Below are 13732 nucleotides of genomic sequence, written 5' to 3'. Positions count from 1 at the left end.
TATATTTTTTAATCTTTACGGCCCTTGTGAACAACAACATATCTTTTTTATACAAATATATAATATTTTATCCTCTTTCAAGGATTATTATTTAGTTTTGGGAGGGGACTGGAATGCTATTATCAATCCTGACACTGATCGTACTAGTAGATCTTCCTCGTACAATTTTCAAGCATCCATTGCTTTGGAAGAAATTATAATAGATTTAAACCTTATAGACCCTATTTCTCTTATAACACAGTATGATAAAAAAGACTTTTTCACATATTATTCAAAATGCTATAAATCTTGGTCAAGATTAGATTTTTTTCTTATTTCAAATGATTTTACTCATAGGAAGATAAATTACTCTCTTGAACCTAGATTTTTTTCTGACCACTCTAGAATATCTCTTGGAATAAGTTTGGCCTCACATTCACCAAAATTATGCTCATATAATAGTTGGACATTGAATAATAATTTGCTTTCAAATGAAAATATACATAAATCAATAACTGAAACAATAAAAGAAACACATCTTAATTTAGACACATCAGATATCCCTTTAGATATACAATGGGCCGCATGTAAGGCAACTCTTAGAGGTATATTAATTAACAAAGCATCATATTTTAAAAAACAATATAGAAATAAAGAATTACAATTAAAATCAAAAATTCAAAATTTGGAAAATCAGTACAGAATAAGTCCCGATTCCTCAACATATGAAATATTATTGAGTTCCCAAAAAGAATTATTGCTTCTGCATCAACATAACCTTACCATTTCAGAGCAAAGGTTATTAGCTACATACTCTGAATGGGCACAGGTTCCTTCTAAAGTGTTAGCCAGAATAATAAAAGGTAATCAATCTCTTCCTAGAATTTCGTCATTAAAATATAATAACAAGAAATACAACACTGATCAGGAAATTTTGCAGCTTTTTACATCATTGTTCTCAGAGATATACTCAAAGGAAAATAATCTTAGGAGTAAACAACACATAGTGAATTTCGCGTCTACTATTAAATTTCCTAGATTAAATGATCGACAAAAAAACACACTTTCTGCCCCATTGACTATTAGAGAAATATCGGAAGCCATTAGTAGACTCAAGACTAGTAAATCACCGGGACCAGATGGCTTCACATCCGAATTTTTTAAAACGTTCTCGTCAGAGATTTCACCCCTTCTCTTAGAAATTTTTAATTATATAATGATTCATGGTATATCTGATTTGTATTGGAATACCTCAAAAACCATATTAATTTTGAAAAGAGACAAAGAAAAAACTGATCCTAATAATTATAGGCCTATTTCCCTGATTAACATTGATATTAAAATCTTAGCTTCTATACTTGCTTCTAGACTCAAAAGTGTTTTACCATCTTTAATTTCTCTGGAACAAGCGGGCTTTATGTCACATAGACATTTGTGGGACAATACCTTGACAATTGATGCTCTTATTCACTTTACCAAAAATGACTCAAATCCTATGTATGCATTAATTCTTGACGCCGCTAAAGCTTTTGATAGGGTTAACTGGGACTTTTTGTTTCATATTATGTCATGTTTCGATATACCACCTACTTACATAGACTCTATTAAAATGCTATATAAAAACTCTTATACTTTTCTTTATATTAACAGGAAAATATCCAAAAATATAAAGATCATTAATGGCACAAAGCAAGGATGCCCATTATCTCCTTTCTTATTTAATTTATATATAGAACCCCTATTATTATACATAAAGCAAAATACCTACCATAATATTCCTAGAATCCTTAACACTAAAGTTTGTTTGTCCGCTTTTGCAGACGACCTTATATTATATTTTCAAACACCCTGCTCAGATCTTTCCAAACTAATTTGTTCCATTGAAAAATTCTCAGAGGTCTCTGGTTATCAGATTAATATTCAAAAAACACATATTCTTCCCATAAATCCACTTGCTCACAAGTCATATATGTTTCCTGACTCCACTTTTCGGATAGTTCAGAATTTCAAATATTTAGGATTCATATAAATCATAATGGTCTCTCCACATTTCAAAATAATTTGGCTAAAGTATGGTCATTGATTATACTTGACTTGAACAGATGGAAATTGCTAAATTTATCACTTTTATCAAAAGCAGCTATAATAAAAATGAATATTCTTCCCAGATTGTTATTTCAATTCAATGCAGTGGATCAGATGATTCCAAAATCTTTTTTCTCAAAAATCAATAAAACTTTGGCTAATTTCTTGTGGTTTCCTAAATCAGTAAGAATTTCTTACATTAAGCTAATCTTACCTAAAAATAGGGGTGGACTTGGTCTTCCCAATTTTCACCTTTACTATTTGATTATCTCGGCAAATAAATTATTATCTATTTTAAATATAAAGACTGAGAAATTTAATCAAAATTCTATTTGGACAGAATTATGGTTTCAACATATTGTAACTAAAAACATCAATCCATTAGTTCTTCCTTTCCTTTCATTAGGTGTTATGAATAAATTAAAAATTCCTAACTCTTTAAAACAAAAAATTATTGCTTTTCAAGAATTGGTAAAACTTGTAAATCTAGAAAATATATTTCAATTAATGCAACCTCTTCATTTAAATCCTAATGTTAACTTAGACAATATTTCTTTTAATCTTTCAGATTTTCCCTTGATTAAAGATCTTACAGTTTGGGATCTGATGCAATACAAGAATGAAACTATCTCTAATATTCGCAAAATTCTCAAAGTTAATATTAATTATCTAACCATTTTACGTCAATTGAGAGATGTTATTGATGCTAAATTTTTACACATCAATGTAGATAGCACCGATATTAACAACTATAAAGTGTTTTTAAAAGTCCTCATACTCCCAGAGAAAATGTTATCTAAATCTTATAATCTCATAAATCAAATAATTCATAGTGAAGTGTGTCTCTTCTCTACTTATTGGGATAAACATAACTCTCACATATCTATAAATCAGAAACTCTCAGCTATCAAAAATACATTGGAATACTCACCCTTCAAAAAACTCTTTTACACTCAACTAATGATTAACAATAACGATATTTCACTCCTTCTAAACTTAACAAATTTGATTCTAATAAATCGCCCTCATGTTCTTGTTGTTCACATCCCAATGCAGATCTTTTACACATTTTTGGTCTTGTCATCATTCACACAAACTTTGGACCTCACTAAAAGTTCGTTTACAGAAAATGGGATATCATAAATCCACCTTATCTTGGGAGACTGCACTACTACACTTACCAAATATTTATCTCTCCAAATTAGACATGCATGTGTTAATATATATATGTTCACTTATGAAATTATATATTACCCAAAATTGGCTGGATCGTACCAAATTGAATTGGAATAATTTTAAAATTTTGGCTCATACATACATCAGTGCGCAGAAAATGATAGTGCAAAGTCCCAAGAAGTTGTCTTTTATTAGCAAAGCTATAGAAAAGGTGTTACATATTATTAATAGCATATAGAAGGTCACCTCTTTTTAGGGATTTGTAGACCTCAGTCTCATTTATACTCTTATACTTCCTTTTATTTTAAATCAATACTTACCTTGATATATTCTTTGGTTAACATTTGTATATGATGTAAATAGTTAAGTGTATATTCTCAAACTGCATTGAGACAAAACATTCATTTTACAAAAGTGTATTTTCATAAATATCTCCTAATGTTCCATTTTTAATATGTATTCTTATCTTGTTGTTGATGTTATAATTCTGTCTTGTTTAAAAATTCAATAAAAAGTTTTTTGAGAAAAAAAAACACTCACACTAGACACAGTTGTATCATATTTCAACAATACTTTCTTAAATATATTAAACAGACATGCACCTTCCAGGACAAATAAAATGAAAACTAACTTTGCCTCCTGGCTAACAAAAGAAACCAAGTCACTTCTTAGAACCAGGGACAGAGCTTGGGCTCATTACCAGTCCAACAAAAACCAAGCCATCCAAGACTCCTACTGGCAACTCAGAAACAAAGCTAAGAAACAGATTCAAAATGACAAAAATACTTACTACATTAAAACCTAACAAAAATAGCAGAACAACCCCAAAAATTCTGTCTCTATAAATCAGCTGCTGCACCCTGGTCAAAGTAAACCCCCAACTCCTAACAGTATAAACACATCAGATAGTACTGCCACTCAATTCAGTACTTACTTCACTAACTCCATTTTGAACCTAACCAATACTTCCAATAATATACTTCTAACCATTCCCTTAGATTCTAACACAACTTCGAGTACCTTCTCCTTCTCCCTCATTCAAACCAGAACCATAAAAAAGATGCTATGTAAGCTTAAAACTACCTCTCGCTGCAAATATTCTACCCTCTGAATACCTTAAGATAGCTGCCAGTGCAATAGCCTACCCAGTCTCCATCTTGATCAATTGCTCCATAACTGAGCAATATATTCCTAAAATCTGAAAAATTGCCTACGTAATTCCACTTCATACAGTCCATGATTTTAAGAGACTTACTTTAAGAGGTTTAAGGTGTCACACAGTGGAAAGTCTAGCTTTGCTAGATTTTTCATTTTGTGTTTTTTAACCAGTTGTTTTTTTCTGTGTGACCTTTTTACTCATTGTTTTAGTTTGTTATTTGGGATATTTTGCAGTCACCCTAATGTTTATGGATATCAGTTGGGTACGACAACCCTGTGTTTCCAAATGTTAGCCAAACATTCCACTTATGCTTTGGTGATGATGCTATAAGAAGGCAGAAACATGCATGTCCATAGCTAGTGGGGTTTGACTTTATTGGCCTGAAATTGTCCATAAATAGACTTAAAAAGAAAATGTCATGGACATTCAGAATTGCCATTAAGCTGAAACACCTGATATCCTTAAAGGGTAATTTACATATATCCCATGTCGCCTCTAATACAAGAGGTTTAAGGTATCACACAGTGGAAAGTCTAGTTTTGCTAGATTTTTCTTTTTGTGTTTTTTATCAATTGTAGCAATGAAATCTGACACAACCTTTCCTCCATCTCTCCTTCTAACTCTGACTTAGGTAAACATTTGCGGTACCTAGGTAAAAATAGGGTGCCATAATACCATTCTTCCTCCTTCATTCTGTGTACTAAAGTGACAGCTCAACCTTCTTCTCCCATTCTTCACCTTATTTCACTTGTACATTACTCATCCTTCTATTACCTCTGGTTTCTCCAATTCCCTCCCACTTTAGCTCCCATATTCTCACACTTACATACTTATTAGTGAATTTATCCATTTCCTCCTTTCATTTCCCATAGGTTGTTAAATGTCTTTTATCTTCCGAGCTACATAGTTTCTTAACTAACATGTCCCTTTAATGTTCACAGACTGGTTTGCCTTCGCATACTTGTTATGACCATTACATCATTTTGTGTTTCTACCCATCACTGCACTTCATTTAACAGCTGCTCTTCTCATCATTCGTCATATACAATCCCCTAAATCCTCCTTCCTGATGGCCTCATTGTCTTACATCCCTTCTATTTCACATTTCTTTTCTCAATTTATGAACTGTACTATTGCTGTCCTTATATTTCCTCCTTGTGACACACAGACATTAGTGGCAACATACTCTGTGTTAATGTCTTTATACTCTGTTTCACTTAAATCTCTCTCTCTCTCTCTCTCTCTCTCTCTCTCATTCCTTTATCCCCTCCCCAGCTAATCCATCTCTCCTGTCCAGTGCCTAGCTATTGGTAGGTGGCTTACTTCATGTTTACATGGACATCTTCCACACTCATATTCTCCTCGCACTGGCTATCAATTTGATTTTAGCGACAGCTTTATCAAACACTAGCTTCTCAGGACCCAGCAAGTTGCTGTTTCTTGACACAACAATGACACTTTGGGTGGTGCAGTGGTGCAACGGTTGGCATTGTTGCCTCACAGCAAGAGGTTGTCCGGTTCAGTTCTTAGCTGGGATATCTTCTGTGTGAAGTTTGCATGTCTTCCCTGCATTCATGTTGGTTCCTTCCAGGTGCTCTGGTTTCCTCCCACATTACAAAGACGTGTCTGGAGCATTTCTTCCAGAGCATCTGCTGAAAATGGGCTTTGTCCAAGTTGGACTTTCCTGGTAAACAAATGTTAAATAAATAAATAACCTCATTCTGGGTTTAAACATCAATGCTACCTCCCCTAACCTTGCCTCCCTTTTCTGTCTTTTCCCCATTTGTAATCCAATCCCCCTTGTTCTGTATACTAATTTAACTGCTTCTTGATTTGGTAATATTACTCTAAAGCCTACAACATTGATCTCACTTTCAAGGGAAGCAGGGATTAATTCTGTCCATCCTCCACATTCATGTTATCCTATATTTCTACTACTTTTGTACTCATTGTAGCATTGTATCAGTGTGGCATTGAATCGAAACAGATGGCAACAGTTAACATGACACCATGACCCCATGTAGAAAATGGGAAAAGGGGAGTTGATGATGATGATGTAGCATTATATTGCTTCCTCTTCTTCTCATAAGTATGCTATACTCATGACCAACCCTTCTTTACATCCTATAATTTATTATTACAGTTTAGTAATATTTTGCATTCATCTGTGCATAATAGAGTGTTTACCCACAGGAGGCATTCTAGAACTTCCTTACCATTCTGTGTTGTTAATGATGTGTGTCTCAAGGAATGACTCATGTACATGATAATTCTTGCACAGTACGCCCTTTACAGTTGCTGGCACTTTATATTGTTTAGTTTTAATTTTTTTGGTTAGATTTCTAAAATTATGCTGCACTTCTGCATGTGCATTTCAACACATTTCATAAGTGGAGCCAGAAAGAAATACAGTAGCCACAGCAGCATGGACAAATGAAAAAAGGTCACCTATAACTTTAAGTTTGTGCATATAGTGCTGTGATTTCACTCAAAAAATGGTCAATTTACATCCTGCTTTAATGCTGCTATGGCATGAGACCCTACCTTAACAACACTTGGAGAGGTGCTTAATAATTGTTAAGCATCCCCTATACATTGCTAAGATCAGGACTGCAGTAAAAGAAGACAGCACTGACTAATAAATACAGTAGCAGCAGCAGGGTATAAACAGCTTTGTTTCAGTATCTGCTTCTGCCTGCTGAAGTACACAGAGTACTTTGGTTACAGCTGTTTCCCCACTGCTTTACCAGCTTTCAAAGCTGGTACACATTGTGTTTTTTTTGACTAATTTGTTGTATATGGAGAGGGTATATCACCGTGCACTAAAATGAATTATCTCCGATTGTAACTACATATTATGTGTTCTTGACATGGATACCAAGATTCACCTCTTGAGCTTCTCTTTCATGGTGAATTTCCTGGCATCCATGCCTCAAACACTTAATAAGTGAATTACGATTGGTGACCCGATCTTAATTTTCTATTTTTGGTAGCTGCTGAAACTGCATATAGAAAAAGATGAAATAATCATTTTACAATAGAATGTCTAAAACTAGACATCTGTGTTCAATCTATAATACAATGCAATGCAAACCTTACTTTCTGTGCAACATATACTATTTTAATAATCGTCACAACTCCATTCACAATATATGTTGCTGAGCCAAGATTTTCAAACAAAACAGAATATTTTAAATGTGCATATCTTGTTCATTTCATACGTTATCTTTTTATTGTAATGAGTTTTCAGAATATAACTCCAAGGCTGTATATGTGGGAGGAAGCAGGCCCAGAATACTAATAACACATCTCCCTACTGACACCATTCCCATTACTATAATCACACGGCCTAACTTTAAGCTAGTGTTAAATGTCATCTAAATACTTACACCTGGTAGCCCACAATTAAAAAAAGTTGTTTCACCTTCCCTTTATTCACTCTTTCCTCACCTTCATCTAACTCTCATAATAAGTCTTTCAGTTATTGTTGCTTTTAGTTGCCTTGTTATAATAAGTTTTGGCCATCAATAACCCCATCCAGAATAAGTACATTTTACAGTTCACTAAATTATCCTATTACTGCAACTTCAGCTGTTTGCTTCAAACTCAAATAAAACAGCTGGTAGTTCTTACAATTCCCCCTCTAAATTGTTGCAGTAAATGGGCATGTCTAGAATATATGCAAGCATTTCCCTCTCTCATTTGAATCACATCTCTAGCATGTCTGATTAATCCCAAGAAATATGTTCCGCAGTCTAACTGACATAGTAAAATGCTGATGTAGACAACTCCAGGCTAATATGTAGAACCTTTATAAGCTGGTTGCTTATTTTAACATTAAATAATAGTGATTCCTTCTTTCTCTTACTCTCATTCTCACAATTTAACAGTCTCCCCATTCATCTTTTAAGTGGCATAATAATCAATCCTGCTCCTGTTGACTGATGTATTGTTTTGGATATCCACTTAATCAATGCTGGTCTACAGATGTACTGTCCTCCTTCAATCTTTTACTTTTTTCTTTAACTCATTGCCATAAGATATGATATTCACTCATTCTTCTCTTATGTAATTCATTTTCCTTTTGCTGAGCTTTCCGCTATGGTACAACTTCTCTGTAATTTAACTAGATGATCATAATACCTTAATTCAATTTATATGCGTTTATATCTTCAAAATGCACTTTAATGCTGTTGGTCTAATTAAGCTGCTCCTATGGCCAACACACTGGTCAACCAGGCTGTAGTTTGCTCTGTGAAAAATAAACCATTTAAACCTTGCTCATCTGAGTGATGCATAAAGATTCTGTTACAGACAAAATTCCTATCATGTCAGTACTCCAAAATATCCAACCCAGTTGGAGTACCTATTGTTTCATACATCAACCTTTTACATTCTGATCGATAGACACCTTGTATTTTGACATACATAAAACATTTTTTTTGTTAAAACCACTTTATTAATTTTACATAAATCAAACAATCACAAAAGATTTAACTAGAAATTTTCATAACAGATTAACACAACAACTAACATAAAAAAACTAAAGTATTTACAAAGACATCCACATACAAATTTCTATTAATATGAATAACTGTAATAGTTCATATAGTGATTTAATCTTTTTTTAACAGATCTTGTAAATTTACCCATGTATTGTACTCGTGTTTTCCTTGCTGTATGTGATTTTATGGTCAAAATCTCTAAGTCACATAAGTCTGTTATTCCATTCTTGAATTCTGTAAAAGTTGGAGGAGAGTCAGAAATCCAGTTTCTTGTAATAATCTTTGTGGCCACAGCAAGTATTGACCAGATTAAGGGGACTTTTATTTTTTAACACAGTTTGGTATGGGGGTGTTAAAAAGAACCAGAGATCTATTTAAAGTAAAATTATCTGTGAATAAGGTTTGCAATGTTATTATTTTTTCCCAGTAAATTTTCAATTCAGAGCAGTCATAGAACATGTGAGCCCATCCTATATTTACCCCGGACTTACACTTGTTACATATGTTATTTTTTATTAATTTTATTCATGATATGCAGAGTATAGAATGATCTGTATAAAAGCCTCCAGGTAAATAATTTCCATTTAAGAGAAGGAAGTTATTTACCTGCTGATTCTAAGATAATTGTTTCATCTTGTGTTTTAGGGGACTCATTATTAATTGCATAATAATAGTTCCAAAGGTTTTCTGGGCAGCTATGTATTTCTTCTGTAATGGTTCTGTAAATATAAGATAGTTTGCTGTGTTTGAGCATTTGTGTTGCAAGATTAAATCCAAGTAGTCTATTAAAATTGGAGATTCCTGTCTGGTTGTTGGAGTTATCAGATCAAGTCTATTGATTAGAACGTGCCTAAAAGTTTGTATATCCAGCCAAAGGGATTTGTCCAGATCATATTATTTTATTATTACATCTGTACTCTTAACTTTTCTGTCTGAAATCATCTGAAACCAATATATTAATTCCTTATGTTTGAGTGCAGTGTTTTTATTTGGATCAGATGATAACATTTCTTGTTTAAAGGTTATAGGGAATATTAAAAATAAATATTCTGTATAAATGGGGTGATTAAAGTTAGGACATTAAAAATATAGTTTGTTGGAAGTTTTGGTGTAGGATGAGTGGTAAAGTAATCTTTTAATGTCCATAACTAGGATTATTTAATAAGTCCACTTTGTATGACTGTGGTTTTGTAATTAATTCTGTGCTTATTGTTTCCCAGTAATTTTTTCCATTTGGCTGAGTATGATGTGTCTATTAGCTGAGTTATAGTTTTGATTATGGAAGAAATTGAATATAAATTTAGGTCTGGGAAAGCAATCCCTCCCTTTTTCCAACTGTTTAAATGATGTTTGAAAGCTATTCTTGTTTTTTTAGGGGTCCAGAAGAATTTTAACAACATTGCATTTAGTTTTTTAGTCAATGATTTAGTGGGTAGTAATAAAACAGATTGAATAATATAGAGAATCTTGGGAAGAATAATTATTTTAATTAAAGTTAGTCTTTCATCTGTTGTAAAAAACTGTGTTCCACCTTGTTATAAGTACTTGTATATTTTCAAAACACTTATTATAGTTTAGTTGTATTATGGTCATAATGTCTTTGGCTAATATAATACCTAGGTAGGTAATTTGTTCAGTGTTAGGTCTATATTTAAGATTATTACCCTTTATTTTATTTTTGTTTGAATAAATGGGTGGAATTTTTGCTTTGTTCTCATTAAAGGATAAACCTGATATTTTTTGAAAACATTCTATGGAATCAGATAATAAAGATATAGATGAATCATTCCTATTTAAAGTTATAAGTACATCATCGACAAAGAGCTGAATTTTGGAGGATGTTTCTGTGTCAATTTTCAGTCCTTCTATATTTTTATTTTTCCTAATTTCATTAGCCCATGGTTCCATTATCACGGTAAATAGTAATGGAGAGAGCGGGCAACCTTGTTTTGTTCCTTTTACTATAGGAATATTAGGTGATATGGATGTACCTATTTTAATGTATGCTATTCCCCCTCATATATAAATGGTTTAATAAATCTATAAAATTTTTTGAGACGTTAAAACATTCAAGTAGTGTAAATAAGTAATCCCAATTTACTGAATCAAATGCAGAATTTATGTCCAAACCTATTAAAGTCAGATCTTTTTCTTTCTTTGAGAATAATCAATTAATGCTAAAGTTCTTTTAATATGGTCAAAGGTATTTCTGTTAACTATAAAGCCTGTTTGATCTTCTTCTATTAAATGTGGTAAAAATGTACTCAACCTTTCAGTATATATGTTCATGAACATATTATATTTCACATTATATAAAGAGATAGGCCTATAGGAAGAGCAGTACATTGGGTCTTTATTGGATTTTAAGATAGGTGATATGAATGTATATTTACAGGATGAGGGAATTATAGATTCACTCTGAGCTTTAGAGAATTCAATATGAATTCAATATGAAGGAGAATGAGAGAAGTTTTGGGGATTATTTTATATAATTCTGGTATGATACCATTGTTACCTGGTGCTTTGTTTTATTTAAGCTTACTAATTTGAGTTTGTATTTCTGAATATGTTATTTATCTATAATTTCTGCTTGTTGTTTAAGTTTACTATTAATGTTTTTATTAATGTATTATTTTATCTTATCTTTTATCTTTTATTTGTATTATTTTATCTTATCTTTTATCTTTTATCTTATCTTTAGGTTCTATTTTAACTATATTTTGATTAATTTTAAGAAAATGATCTCTGAATTCATCAGTTATGTCATGTAAATTGAAGACTCTTTTTTTGATAGTGAGTAAATCTCATTAATATGATTATGTTTATTCAATCTTTTTGTCTTGTTTTTAAGATTACTTAGATGTTTGGGATTCAATGAGAAAGAGAGGAATTTATATTTTTCTAAGCAAATCATTGTCTTATGATGTAGTATTTCTCTGTATTCATTGTTCAATCTGCTTAGTTCATCTCTAGCATTCTGTTTGAAGAGTACGTCTTTATTATTAAATTGCAACAAATCCAATTTATCTTGTATTTCTCTTAAGTCTTTATCTCAGGTTTTCCTTTTATTGAAATACCATCTATTAATTTGCCCATATAAATATGCTTTAAAAGCATCCCAAGTATATATGTCTAAGATGTTAGGAGATGCATTTGTTGTTATAATGTTTTGAATTTCTTTATTTAAGAATTCTTTAATTTTTTTTTTGCTGCATTAGGTAGACAGGAATTCTTTTGATTTGCACATTAAATGTTATATTAATATAAAGTTCAAAAACTATTGCAATGTGGTCAGATAACAGGCATGATATGATCTGAGATTTAGTTAAGTCATTAATTATATGATTGGAGAATAAGATTCTGTCTATCCTAGAGAAGTAATTATGTGTGTTAAAAATGTATATTGTAGTGATTTAGGGTCAGCAAAATCTTATATAGCTTTTAAATTATATGAATACATAAATGTTATTAATTGTTTAGCCTGAGAAGTTATTTTTCTTTTCCCTAATGTACTAGATTAATTTTCTTTTAGAATACAATTAAAATCCCATCCCCTGAAATAATGATGTTTCCCTTTGACGAACTACCTGGTTTAGATGTTGCTTAATAGTATTAGTACCTATGCCTGGCATCCAATATATGTTGATCAGTGTGAAAATATTTTTATTTATTTGCAACCAGACAAAACATTCCCTTATCATCTTGATAGGTCTTGATAATTCTAGGCGGTGGTAAAGATTTACTCCACAGAATTGCTACTCTTCTTTTTTTGTGTGCTCTAAACTTACTAAAACAGTATATTTATTGGTGTTTGTGTTTATGTTTTCCCTCAATAGGTGTGTTTCTTGTAAAAAGATCCATAAAACATTTTAAATAAACTGATTTCAATTTATTTGTTATATCCAGAAGCCCCACTCCAACTATTTCTTTAGGCAGCAAAAGTTTTCTTTTTTTTTTCTCTGTGAAGCTGTTGAACATTTGCACTTCTGAAAAAAAATCATTGTTTCAATGTAGGAATCTCATCAGAGGGCGCGCCAAAATGTACTTTCCTTGGTTTAATTTCTCAAAATCTTTTGGATTTCTAATACCATGGTGGGAATGGACCCCATTCCTAAGTCAAAGTATGATTAAAGTTCATGAGATTAGTATTGTTTCAGTCTTTGATATTATCCAAAAGTGCTCTTCACAGCACCTGCAATGTGCTCCGACCTGACTCCTTCTGCAATTCATAAAGAGTTAAAGCAATTGGAAGCACATCTAAATGCAACTATAAATTAGTTTTTATGAGACCCACTGCTCCTACTACTAACGGAGCTGTCTAGGTATCTACATTGCCCTAATTTCTGCCTGCAAATCCCAGCATTTTATGGTTTTGTGTCTCTTTTTATGTAAGACACTCTAATCACTGGGCTTAGCAATTTCAATGATCAATGCCATGTTTGTCTTCTTTTCATGAACTACTATATCTGTTTTTTTCACATCTATTTTTTGAACTGTTGATAATGGGTGTTCCCATGTGATATAAAATTCATAATTTCTATAATGCTTTGTGGCTCATGTTTCCAATGTTCCTCAGCTACTTTGATATTGTAATATTTGCATAATCGCAAGGACATCTATCTTGACACATCATTATAGGATCATAGGACCTTACTAGGCTATCAACTCGAAGGTCATTTCAAGCCTAGAGTGTTTCATCCCAATGTAATACCATGGCTACACTAGTCAATACTCAGGACTGCATTTTGTAATGACTGCCTATGTCTAGGGGGGTTATGGACACTATCCCTGGTAAGGATTTATGGATGTGTAGAAGGTTCATTAGGTT

The sequence above is a fragment of the Protopterus annectens genome, chromosome 6.part0, assembly GCF_019279795.1.
Source record: "Protopterus annectens isolate FY-2018-M chromosome 6.part0, PAN1.0, whole genome shotgun sequence".
NCBI lineage: Eukaryota > Metazoa > Chordata > Ceratodontiformes > Protopteridae > Protopterus > Protopterus annectens.
This window is presented reverse-complemented; position numbering follows the sequence as displayed.